The sequence below is a fragment of the Lutra lutra genome, chromosome 11 (assembly GCF_902655055.1).
Source record: "Lutra lutra chromosome 11, mLutLut1.2, whole genome shotgun sequence".
In the NCBI taxonomy this organism is placed as follows: Eukaryota; Metazoa; Chordata; class Mammalia; order Carnivora; family Mustelidae; genus Lutra; species Lutra lutra.
In genome coordinates, this window is record NC_062288.1 from 34,898,460 (window position 1) to 34,911,207 (window position 12,748).

At 38.4% G+C, this 12,748-nt stretch overlaps 1 protein-coding gene across 4 annotated transcripts in view; it reads left to right on the forward strand.

Annotated features, from left to right (window-relative positions):
• The window catches only part of CDK14 (cyclin dependent kinase 14), a 592,901-nt gene that overhangs the window by 181,907 nt on the left and 398,246 nt on the right, over positions 1 to 12,748 (forward strand). The window lies entirely within an intron of this gene.

Consider the following 12,748-nt stretch of genomic DNA (forward strand, 5'->3'; position numbering starts at 1 on the left):
CTCTGGCTCATTGCTAGATTTTGGAAGTAATATTAAGCATAGATCTCATTATATCATCTCTACATAATTTTTATAAAGTCCTTATCTAATTAGCTCGTTAGTAGAACATGAATTAATACAAAGCCTGAGCTTCACCATGTGTAGGTGGATTGTTTTCAACTCTGTTTAATTGAATCATTTTTACTTTGATACCCTGCTTGCCTTTACAGCAGTCCATTGTAGTACCACTTTTATTTTTAGGAGAGTAATAGTCTTTTCGATTTAGTAATTCATGATCCCTAAGCATTGTTCTCCAGTCCTTTTTGTCATAAAAGACTTCACTCAGACTAGATAAATTTGGCTTTGCTTGATATTGTTTTAAAATTTCATTTCAAAGATATTTAACAGTGACACATTTTCTATAATTATGACAGTAATCCAATTTAATGAAGAAAATAAAAATCACTCTTAATCCTCTTGACTTGATAGAAGTCTTAGTCCCTTTAACCAAGCTACTGTGTATTTATAATTATCTTTGTTGGTTCTCCATGGGCCCTTGCTACCAACCCCCCCCGCCCAATAACCAGGTTGCTATCCTGGTTATAACATAAACTGTATGTGTGTGTGTGTGTGTGTGTGTGTACACGCTTGTGTGTCTGTCTGTCTTTATTAGAAGAGGTAGAAAATAGTCTGAACTCTGAATACCCCTGCCTTAATGGCTCTCCAGGGCTGCTTTAATTATTTTATCCTGCTGTTCCAAATCTCACTTAATGTTGTATGGCTACGTTTGAATGCAAAATGCAAGATCTCTGTGGTTAACACTACTTGACAACTAGTATTTGGGGATTCCTTACAGCCTTGTGGTGAATCAGTGATGTGCTTTTTGGTGCATCTCATTTAACTTTTTTGGGGAGACTTTTATCCTGCGAGCCGAGGCCTGCCTTCTCTTTTATGATGCCGAACGTGTGTGCCTTGACTGGAGAACGGGGACCATTTCCGACTCTGCTAGAGAAATGGGAACATCATGCTTTCAACATACCTTTCACTGAGAAGCTTGAAATGTTCTAAGGTGGCACATCAGGAATTTATCCTCTTCTTTAATCTCAGCTCATTTAATGGCTCACTCTGCTTGTGATGCCGTAGTTAGACTTTTTTTGTAAAAAAAAGTTATGAATGAGTGGATTTGATTTTTATATTTAGACATAGCATGAGGTATAGTATGTAAGCATTAGCTAGAAAATAATAAGTAATCCAAGAGAAGGAAAAATGATATTATCATCAGAAAGTAGATCCATTTCATTTCTGCTTTTTTGAAGCATTTTCTATGGGGAAAAAAGCTTCTGAAGATAAAATCTATTTGAAGTGGCAACTTGACCTCAGAAAGAGAAAATTTGATTTCTCTAGAAATGTAAAATGCTGCCTTTTCAAAGCCTGCAGTAATATGCTTCCCCAGACAAGTGTGCTTGAAAGTAGGGCTAGGGAAAAACAGGGAAAAATCCAGCTTCTTTTTTCCTTAACCTTCACACCATCCCTTCGTTTGTAGGTTTCAGTGCGTATGAGCACATTTGGGTGTTGTATGTTTAGGGACATAAATTGTATGTTACAGAGAAAAATTTGTAGAAATGCTTAACACTGTGAATTTCAAATCTTACTATGTATGAAAAATCAATTTCTAAAAACTCAAAATAAAATATATTTTACTTCTTTTTTAATGAAACCCTCCCATCTCATTAAATAAACATGTTCCTCTCTAGTAATTTCAGGAATATTTGTAACCAACTACCTTTATATCTGTAGGTGTCCTGGGCATCTTTTCCGTGCTTTGTGTTTCTTTGTTTTTATTTTATTTTATTTTATTTTAATTTTTATTTTTTTTAATTGAACAGTTCTTCCATTACTTGTCTTTGATTCCTTTGCCTTAATTTTTTTTTCTTTTTGGTTTTTTTGTTTGTTTGTTTTTGTTTTAAAGCAACTTACCTTTGTTCATCTTGGATTTTGGTTGCTTGTTACTGTCTTATTTCTTTTCTGAATGGTTATCTCCTCAAAGGCTTTATGTAGGTGACTTTTGCTCTATCCAATAATGGTTCCTTGCATCTGGAGGTATTCCAGAAGAGTGCCGAGAAGTGTCCAGTCCATTGCCCTAAAATTCCAGAAGATTAGTGTATCACAACAGATGGTAAAAGTCTTTCAAAATCAAACCAACACAGACCAGATAATCACAGTACGGTGTAGCTCACTGAGGAAAGGAGAGAAAGCATCAGAAACCCAGGGAAGGCTAAGGTTTGAAGTAGAACAACAAAAGATGCCACTGGGGTAGGAAAGTGATAGAGAATGAGTACAATTACTCCCCTCTCTTTTGCTTACATCACTGCTACCAAGGTAAGTGAGCGTCTGGAACCAAAACACAGAACAAATACAAGAATGAATCAAATTATCAAGTGTCTTGGGAAGTTTGAGGGTACTGTGGTTCTCTAAGGAGTTCTGATTTAAGACTTAATATGATTGTGTCACTGAATTTTAAAGAAATTAAAGTTGAGATTGTCCTATCACTGTCAATCATCCTTGAGGAACAATGAAAAACTGACAAGGGACTAGCAGCCTTGAGAGGTCCACTTAGTCACAGAAGATGGATTCTGTGAACCAGATTTAGGGGAAATGGTATGACCAACCTTCTCTCTGCATGTCCTCCTCATTCCCTCTCTGCGGCAGAACATTTTAGGACAGATTATCACGCAGATGATTTCTGAGTAGTTAGAAAACAAAATGGCGATCATAAATATTATGTCATCCCTAAATAACCTTAATTCCTTTTTCTGATCGGATTGTTAAGCTAGTGGACCAGTAGAACCCTATTTTTTTTTTATTTGTTTTTCAAATGTGGGTAATGGTTCTTGTTTGTGTTCTAATAGGTAAGAGAGTGATAGGCAGTTGAGTGCTATGCTGTTGCTGGTGGTGGGTTTACAACAGGCTGATGAAAGATCCCTAGGAGTCGTAGGGTTTATTATACCTCCTTACGTGGTAAGAGGTTGGCTCGTTTGTTCACCACAGAGGCCTAATTAGGTGCCAGGTGCAGATTTTCTAGTATAGTCTAGTCCAGTGGTGGATGGATGTAGATGCTCAGTGTCGTGGTCTAGGAAGGAGGGGCCACAGAAAGGAAGGACTGGAATGGCAAGGTTCGAAGTGAAAAAGAGGAATGAGGAGAGAGATAAAGAAAGGACAATTGCTGAAGGTAGGTTCCCAGAAAGGTGGATGGGGTCAGTGTCAAGAGTGTGGTGTCAAACAGCGCTGTCTTGGACCTCATCCTGTTCAGTGTTTTCATTCCTACCTCAGATTAGGACACAGAGAAGGATGGGTAGTCAATGCCCATCAAGAACAGGATTGGATTTTGGAGCATACACGAGAGGCATGAGCAGCTGGCTGCCGCTGACAAATTGGAATTTTATTAGGGATAAATCATACTCCTGAAATTGTTTAAAAAATGAATTATTAGGCATAGGGCAAGTTAGAAATGGTGTGATTGTGGGGCCCCTGGCGAAAACTTGGGGGTTTTCATTTTTGGTCAGATTAGTTTGAGTTTATAATATTTTGTGACTATCACAGTTTAAAACATGCTTAGGCCAACAAGTTCGGTTTTTGGAACGGGGCAGGCTGGTATCCCAGTCCACTCAATGCTTATCAGACCACATCTGGTAGTGTGCCCACCCTGGCAACCACATTTCAAAAGGGACTGATCAGGTGAGATGTCTCAAAAGCTTGCAGGTAAGACTGAAGGCCATTTCAAAGAGCTGAATATTTTTGGATGCTTATTGTAGAAAAGGAGACTTGGACGTGTTCCAAACCAGACAAAGGAAGAAAGGCTATGAGAAGTTGATGTAAGAACCTGAAGGCTTAACAGAGTGGTTCTCAACACCTCCAGGGTGTTTTAAAGTATACAAATGCTTAGGACCCCACCCACTGCCAATTAAATCAGGGGTGGGGTCAGGCCATGATCTGTCTGAAAGGTGCCCAGTTGATTCTAGCATGTAGCTGGCACCTTCATCTTCCGCACAGCTGTAGGTGGTCCCAGCCGCCTCCATGCCTTGCCTAATGCTCAGAAGCAGCCAGGACAGCAGCCCGTCAGGAAGTCAGAATGAACTCTCCTCTGCTCACATCACTGTTTACCATGGGCACTACCCAAGGGCTAAACTCCCAGATCATCTGCTGTCTCTCTGACCTCACCCTTCTGTTTCTCACTATATCTTTTTAACTGTCCCTTTCCCCTGTCTTTCAGGATTTCCCTGTGTCTTCTAGATCTAAACATATTCTCTACCTCTTTCTGATTTTTTTCTTAACTCCTGCTTTAACAGAAAACTGGCTCTCTCCTGAGGTTATTACTTCTCTTGAAGTCCTCCAAATGACTCAGAGATTTTTATGTCTAGCCTAGATTTTTGTACTGAGATCCAGATACACAAACGCTAATGCTTACTATGTGTCTCCACTGGGGATGCTCCCAGACCAAGATCCTCCGAAACAGGACTCTGGTCCTCTGTCTGAATCTCCTTTTCTTTACTGTCCCTCACTTTAGTAAGGGATCCATCCAACACTGAGGTCAGAACATTTGGAATGATCTTTTACAACATTTCCTATGCCCAGTCCAGTTTATCCTTATAGGTTGTTGTTTCAGTCTTCTGAATGTCCTTTTCCCTTTTCCCATTGCTGTTACCAAACACTGTTCTTTTGGGGCCACCATCTTTCCCCAGGACCACCGCAACAGCTTCCTTCCCCCCTTTCCTGGTGTGCTCCTCACTGGTGTGCTCCTTCATGCCATTCTATACCATAGGGAGTGAGCTGCAGACACATAATTTAATCATAACATTTCCTTTCTTGAGATTCCCCCAGTGGTTCTCTCCTCTCCTCTCCTCTCCTCTCCTCTCCTCTCCTCTCCTCTCCTCTCCTCTCCTCTCTTTATTTTCTTTGGCTCTTATGGACCTCTGTGATCTGGTTCTTCCATTCCTCTTTTCAGGGACCTCCCTAACTCCATCTCCATGCCCCCCTCTCCCCCCCACCACCAATAATAAGCTCACTCTTTCCTTCTTATATTTTTGTTTAACACATTGTGTTCTCTGCCTCTGAGATTTTGTATGGTTGTTCCATCTACCTGGTTGTTTCAACTGTCTTTTAGTCTATGGGTTCCTCCCCCTTTTTTCCCTTGAAACTTATTTGTTGAAGAGACAGGTTCAGTTTTCCTAAAGAATTTCCTGTATTCTAGATTTTCTGGTTGTATCCCAGTGGTATCATTTAACTTGTTACCTTATCTCCTTAAAATAAGTAGTTGGATTGAGACTTGGTTAGTTTCTGGTTGGTATTGTTCTGTGGGAGGAGATGTCTGCTTCCATCAGACGGTGCATACTATCTGATAGCCTCTTCTTGTGATTTTGGGAACAATTAATAATCCATTAAGTGATTATGGTTAAGAACAGTGTTATTCAGATTGTCATTCCATCTTCATTTGTCATGTGCAGTACATCTATAATGAGAAGCTTCCATATATCAACTATTTTGTTAGAGTGAAGGACCGTGTATATGAAAGTATATAAAGAGGGAAGGTAAATGCTTGATATAGTCTCTTTAATGGTTTTGATATTAATGATATCATTTTGTAGTACCCTCCAAATGTGACTCCTGAGTTGGTTATTTTGTTGTTGTTGCATTATAAACTTTTTGAATTAAACATGTTTGATAGCTTTCAATCACAGATACAAGTTTAGTGATGCTTAAGTTGTTTCATCTTGGACAAGTGAGAACTTCTTGTTACTCTTTGACACTTTTATGTCTGTCTCCTTGGTGAGATCTAGATCCAAGGATCATGTCTCTGTTGTTTGCCCTTTATCCCAGGCACAGAATCACTGTCTCTCAATTTGTTGATTTAGGGGCAGGATATTAAAACTTAATTATGGGACAAACTATCTTACAAAAGAGCATTTAGTTTAGTCTTTGTGGATTCAGAGCTTGAATCAGAGAGTGTCAAGTTACAGGAAGCAAATTTTGACTCAACGTAAGAACCAAAAAATTTGGGGTAATTTAGGGAGGTTGAGTTCCGTCAAGTCTTTTGAGGGGCTGCTTTGTTCCAGGGAGTGAGAGGATATGGATAAACAATCAAATCAGTGAGAATCTTTTTGCTTGGGAGCCTGAATGATCATTGAGGTCACTTCTACTTGCAGGATAATGACTCTCAAATCCTTTGTTGACAGATTTTATTTTTGGAAAGGTGCAGAGTTGGCTGGTTTAAAATTGTTGAAATGTAATTATTGTTTTCTCCCATGAACAATAATATGTCACTCTAAATTTGGTTCAAAGGGGGCGCCTGGGTGGCTCAGTGGGTTAAGCCTCTGCCTTCAGCTCAGGTTGTGATCTCAGGGTCCTGGGATCAAGCCCCACATTGGGCTCTCTGCTCAGCCAGGGAGCCTGCTTTCTCCTCTCTCTCTGCCTGCCTGTCTGCCTACTTGTGATCTCTATCTGTCAAATAAATAAAATCTTTAAAAATAAATAAATAAATTTGGTTCAAAGTATCATGAGTTTGTACATGTGATGAAACATTGGCAGTGATGAATCATACTTTATTAGCAATCATTTCTTTTATAAAAGGTTATAATTGTCCATTGAACAGACTTCTCATTGCATTAAATTCTCAGACTTTTTGCATTGTTAGTCACATTCTAATAAATAGCCATTATACTATTCTCTTTTTAATCTTTAGATTGTATTAGTCGACTTCTCTCTGTATTGATAAAGATTAGCATAAAGTGTGATTACTGGCAACTTACTTTGAAATTCTAATTTATTTTTTCCAGAATAAAATATAGTAAATAGCACTTTTAGGATATTGCAGAATTGCAGAGATTTAGTAATATTGAGATGAGTTCTCAATTTACACCTGAATAAAAACTGAATTTAAATGGAGATAACAGGACCAAGTGTAAGTTTTAAATTTTTGAGGTATGTATGTTATACAGTAAGTAAGCACTTTAGCTGGTGTCCCTATTAATAAAAGAAACACTATTAATAGTACCTTTAAAATATTTTTAATAACTTTGCTGAAAATTTGAATTCAGCCCAATATATTGTCCTTGATACACTCTAGTTTGCTGTTGTCACTTCCTCAGTTTTATCTACATTTCCTTCTGTTTTTTCTAGACAAATACAGTAAGGAAACTAGCATTGTATCTGTCTGCACTTGGTATTATTTTCTAGCAGTTTCTCTTGAGACAAAATTATAATAGAAGAGAGGCAGAATATATTAAATTTTCCAGAGTATATTAAATTTCTTTTAGGTATATTGCCTTAATTTCCTTTGTATCCTCTAGACATAATTACTTCAAGGTGTTAGCACATGGACACTATTTTCAAAGATGACCTAGATAATATTTGTAATTTTGTTTTATTGTACCAAATTATTCCAAGAATTTGAAGTAAGTAATGGAATAGAGAACCTTTGGGCTTTCCTTTGAGAATTTTTGCTCATAAGGAAATTCTTCCTATGCATCATCTTCTGAACCTGGAAGTTTTACCCTAAATGGGATATTTTCCTTTATAGGCTTCACAAATGTTAGATGAACAAATACATGAAGAAATGAGCAGGCTGTGTTACTTATTCAAAACTCCTACATCTTCTTATTTTACTCTCGCAAGAGAACTTTATTATTTACAAACTTAGGGCATACAGAACTGCGGACAGCATTTCTGAAGTGCATCGAGATTTGGATTTGTGATTAGAGCTAGTCTGAAAGCTGGATCCACTTGAACATGGCTCTGCCAGGACACCCAGTGTCCCCATGTCTCTGTGTGTGGTTGGCCCTGTACTTGAGAATTCCCCTGGCTCTTCCTAATCCTGCCTTTGACAGCGCTTCCTGTGTGACCCTGGACTAAAGGATGATTCAGTCATCCCTGGGCCAGAAGTCAGCTGGGCCTAGTGAGTTGTTGGAAGAATTAGAGAATAGTAAAGAATCTCCAAAATTAAAACAGCTCCTTAAATAGCTTAGGACAACTGGGTAAAACCTGGCAATACCTCCCAATAGAATGTTCTGTGGTATTATTGACACAATTAAAAGTTGTTTTCTTTTTTTTACTGTGTTAATCACCTGAATTAATGTCTTCACTGCCAATCAAGACTTGATTGCCTTCTGTTCATTAGCTTTTGATTTAATTAATGAGACTTTTTAAAGCAGAATCTTCAGTGTTTTCCTGTAAACAGCTCTAATTTATTGATCAATTAGAATTTTGTAATTATTCTAAAGAACTTAAATCAATGTTTGAAGTATATGTTTTGGATCTTTAATAAAATAGTTTAAACTACACAAGGTAGATATTAGATGTAAACAGCTTTTCTGTTACTCTGTGTTATTTTTATAGAATAACATATCTTCTTTTGATGTCTTTAAAAAATGATATTCTGTTAGAGTTATTAACTTGGAATTTCAAGTATTTCAGTCTATGCTAAAGTTTATAGAAACATATGCATCAAAGGTAGAACATTAGAAAGTTGGTAATATTATTTTCCCCAAAGGTATTTTTTACAGAAGTGGAGTGAGTGAATTAACATTTTTCCTAAGGCTTTAGAACTGAAGGGTTCAGTAGTTGGTGAGTATCTAGACATGTAGAGAAAAACTAATTAAGAAAAGAGAAAGTCATAAGGACTCTAAGGTTAAAGAGCAATTTGATAATTAATATGATTCTTTTTTTTTTTAAGATTTTATTTATTTATTTGACAGAGAGAGATCACAAGTAGACAGAGAGGCAGGCAGAGAGAGAGAGGGAAGCAGGCTTCTCGCTGAGCAGAGAGCCCGATGCGGGACTCGATCCCAGGACCCTGATATCATGACCTGAGCCGAAGGCAGCGGCTTAACCCACTGAGCCACCCAGGCGCCCCGATAATTAATACGATTCTTAATGGAAGACTACTAAAGTAGTTGAAGAAGAGGAAGATACTGATTCGTGGTCTAGACACAGATAACTAAAGGAGAATGGGGTTTCGAAACATGGCTGTTGGGTGCTAAAGGGTTAATTAACAGAGCATTCTACAAACTCTAAAACTTTAAGGAAATGAAAACTTGCCATATCCACATGTGTCAGAATCAAAGAGGCTACACATTTAATTTGGAAAAGGACAATAAATACTTAAATCAAACATGGAAGAAGATACTGAAAACTTTATTAAAATTTGAGATTTCTGAAACTTTTGAAAGCAACAATTACTATACTTTATTCTTTTTTTTAAAGATTTTATTTATTAATTAGAGAGAGAGAGCGTGTGTGTAAGCGAGAGAGCACTAGCGGGGGAGCAGCAGGCTGAGGGAGAGGGAGAAGCTGGCTCTCCGCTGGGCAGAGAGCCTGATACGGGGCTCGATCCCAGGACCCTAGGATTGTGATCTGAGCTGAAGGCAGATGGTTACTGACTGAGCCATCCAGACGCCCCTATACTTTTTTCTTGAGTTATCTTTCAGATACAAGAAAGGAATTATCAGTATATTAACATTATTAATATTTATTCAATAAAAGTTTTTAAGAGCCTACTCTGTGCCAAGCAGTTTTAGGCACTGGGCACGTAGCAGTTAACAAAACAGAAAGCGTTCTTTCACTTCTGAAGTTAATAGTCTAGTTTAAATTTTAAGGAAATTTTTAGTGTTATGTGATATAATACATAAAACTCAGTGTTTTTAAGATGGAATCGGGAGGGAGACAAACCATAAGTGACTCTTAATCTCACAAAACAAACTGAGGGTTGCTGGCGGGAGGGGGATGGGGGGGTGGGGTTATGGACATTGGGGAGGGTATGTGCTATGGTGAGTGCTGTGAAGTGTGTAAACCTGGCGATTCACAGACCTGTACCCCTGGGGATAAAAATACATTATATGTTTATAAAAAATAAAAATAAGTTTAATTAAAAACTCAGTTTTTTTAGCTGTTGTGATTATCATAACTATAAAGAAATTAATGCTTAGAGTTTCAACTCATGGAGAATGATGCTTTAGAATCAGAATTCCATTAATCTGGATTTTGTACTTTTTATGCAATTACCATAATAATTATGTTAAAGGAATTTTTCACCACAAAAATAATGCACATTAGTATATGAAATTACTTAAAGGTGTTCTAGCTCTAGTTGCATTTAAAGAGTAAGTATTGGTTCATTTGAAGGTTTCTCTCCTTTTAGTGTATTAGAGGGGAATGAATTATGCTTCATGGTTTGAGAGTGTTTTAAGTATATGACCTTCAAAAACATGAATTCCCCGAATTCTAGAATTCAGTTCATGGTGCATATAAGTTAATGATCTCAAGGGAAGTAGAAAAGCTTTGTGGGAAGAAGGTTGTGTGTATTTTTTTATGGGTGAGGGGGAATATCTGTAAATGTGGGGAAAGATCTAAGCAGTTCCTGGAATCAGTGACTGCCTCCTCTGGGGAGCCAGTGACGAGCTCAACTGGGCTGAGAAAAATCCGTGCAGATGTCAGCACTGACTGCATCCCAGCCTCAAGCCCCGCCAGAGGCCCCCCAGAGTCATAAAGGACAATGTGAGAGCACAAGGTACAGTCTCCAGTTGAACTCCATGTACCTGTCAATTTTTTGCGGGCACTTGGGTACCTAGAGCACAGTCAGGAGTGGAAAAATCAAGGTAGTGTACTGAGGAGAGAAGGGATGCAGGGCAGAAAAGCAGTTGGCCTGTCATCCCAGCTGAAAGACAAGGAAAACCAGCTCCTAACCTTGAGAAGATGGTAGGTTGTGGAGCTTTTTAATCAGATGGCCTTAGCCCATTAGGGTAACCAACAAAGTCTTTGAACAGTTCACGCAATGAGGAATGCCACTAGGATTGTTGAGCTGTGCTGAATTCCTTGGACTTTCAGGTTTTGTGTCTGTGGCAGTTTTTGAGCAAAACCAGACCAATTGGATGCAGTTCTTAAAAAAGAGACATTCTCATTCTTTACTTCAGACTCAGGAGCTGGATTCTCTGGACCACATGAATTCTTGTTTGCTGGTTCCATAAGCTCTGAAGATTTGTGGTTGCAATTTAAATTGCAATGAGAAGGGTGCCTGGGTGGCTCCGTCGCTGAGCGTCTGCCTTCGGCTAGGGCCCTGATCCCAGGGTCCTGGGATTGAGCCCCGCGTCAGGCTCCCTGCTTGGTGGGAAGCCTGCTTCTCCCTCTCCCACACCCCCTGCTTGTATTCCTGCTCTCGCAGTCTCTATGTCAAATAAATAAAATCTTAAAAAAAAAACTGCAGTGAGAAACCATTTTTATCTATCAGATTGGCAGAGTCAGTGGTTGATAACATAGTGTAGGAGAAGGAGCTTACAGGAGCTTGTACATTCTCTGTATAGGAAGTATAAGTTGGTACAACCTCCACGTAGGGTAATTTCCCACTATTCATCAGAATTAGAATTTAGATACGCACATACGTTTTGATCTGGCAATACCACTTTCAGGAATTTATCTTAACAGATTTTTTTTTTTTTTAGATTTTATTTAGTTATTTGACAGACAGAGATCACAAGTAGGCAGAGAGAGAGAGGAAGGGAAGCAGGCTCCCTGCTGAGCAGAGAGCCCGATGTGGGGCTCGATTCCAGGTCTCTGAAACCATGACCTGAGCCGAAGGCAGAGGCTTAACCCACTGAGCCACCCAGGCGCCCCAACAGATTTTTTTTTAAATGAATGTAGTTACATGCCCACAAATATTTATCGCCATCACTGTTGTAGTAGCAAAAAATTGGGAATGTGCGAAATGTCCATCAGTAGAAGACTGGGATTAAATGAAGTATACTATACTTATACGAAGGGGTACCCTGTGGTCTTTCAAAAGTAATAGAAAGTTTTCTCTGTGAATTTATGAGGAAATCACCAAATTTATTAAGGTAAAAACGATGTACAGTGTACTCTGTCTAGCATACTACCGTGTGTGTGTGTGTGTGTGTGTGGTTAAGTGTATAGGAACAATGGTAACCAGTGACCTCACAGTATGGGAGCTGGGCGCTCAAGGAGTGTAGCAGGGAGACTTACTGTTCATCAAATGCCTTCTTGTACCTTTTACATTTGCAATGTGTGCTTGTTTTATCTATTCTTATTAACAAAGGATGCTGCTAGGCCTAGTAAAGGTAAAGGAGAGCATTTACCTAGAAGACCAATGTAGATTGTCATGTATTTGTTAACAGAATTGACTAGATAAAAAAGTTATCTGCCGAGTGCAATCTGACTTTTAATTAGAGCCAATACACATTTAGAATGCATCTGGAAGAACCATCTGCTTGGATAGGTTTTGTGTAATCTTATAATAGTAAAACATTCATAACTTTTATTTTGATGGTATACTGTATGTATCATAAGACACATTCAAACCAAATGTAATTTTAGGAGGCTCTAGTAAGAAAAAAAAAAAAGAAAGAGAATAATGAGAAAGGGAGGAATGGGTGATAGAGAAAGAGGAGGAAAGAATGGAAAGAGGATAGAAGTCTGAGAGTCAAGCTTCTGAACATAGGGATTGAATGACCTTGGCTTAAGACCGAAGATGAAGACATTTTAACCAAGGAAATGAAGGAGCTCTTGGAAAAACTAAGGGAGAGAGTTATTTTGACTTATTGATTTCTAATTAATCTGAGAATAATTGATCAAGTGTGGTGATTTTGTTAAGCACTAGTTTCATTCTGGAAGGAACATAGAGTGAATCATAGAAAACTTTGGTGAAATCTTAGACGAGGCGAGTGTGAATATTTTAAATGGGGCTATTTAAAATGTGAATATTTATGAT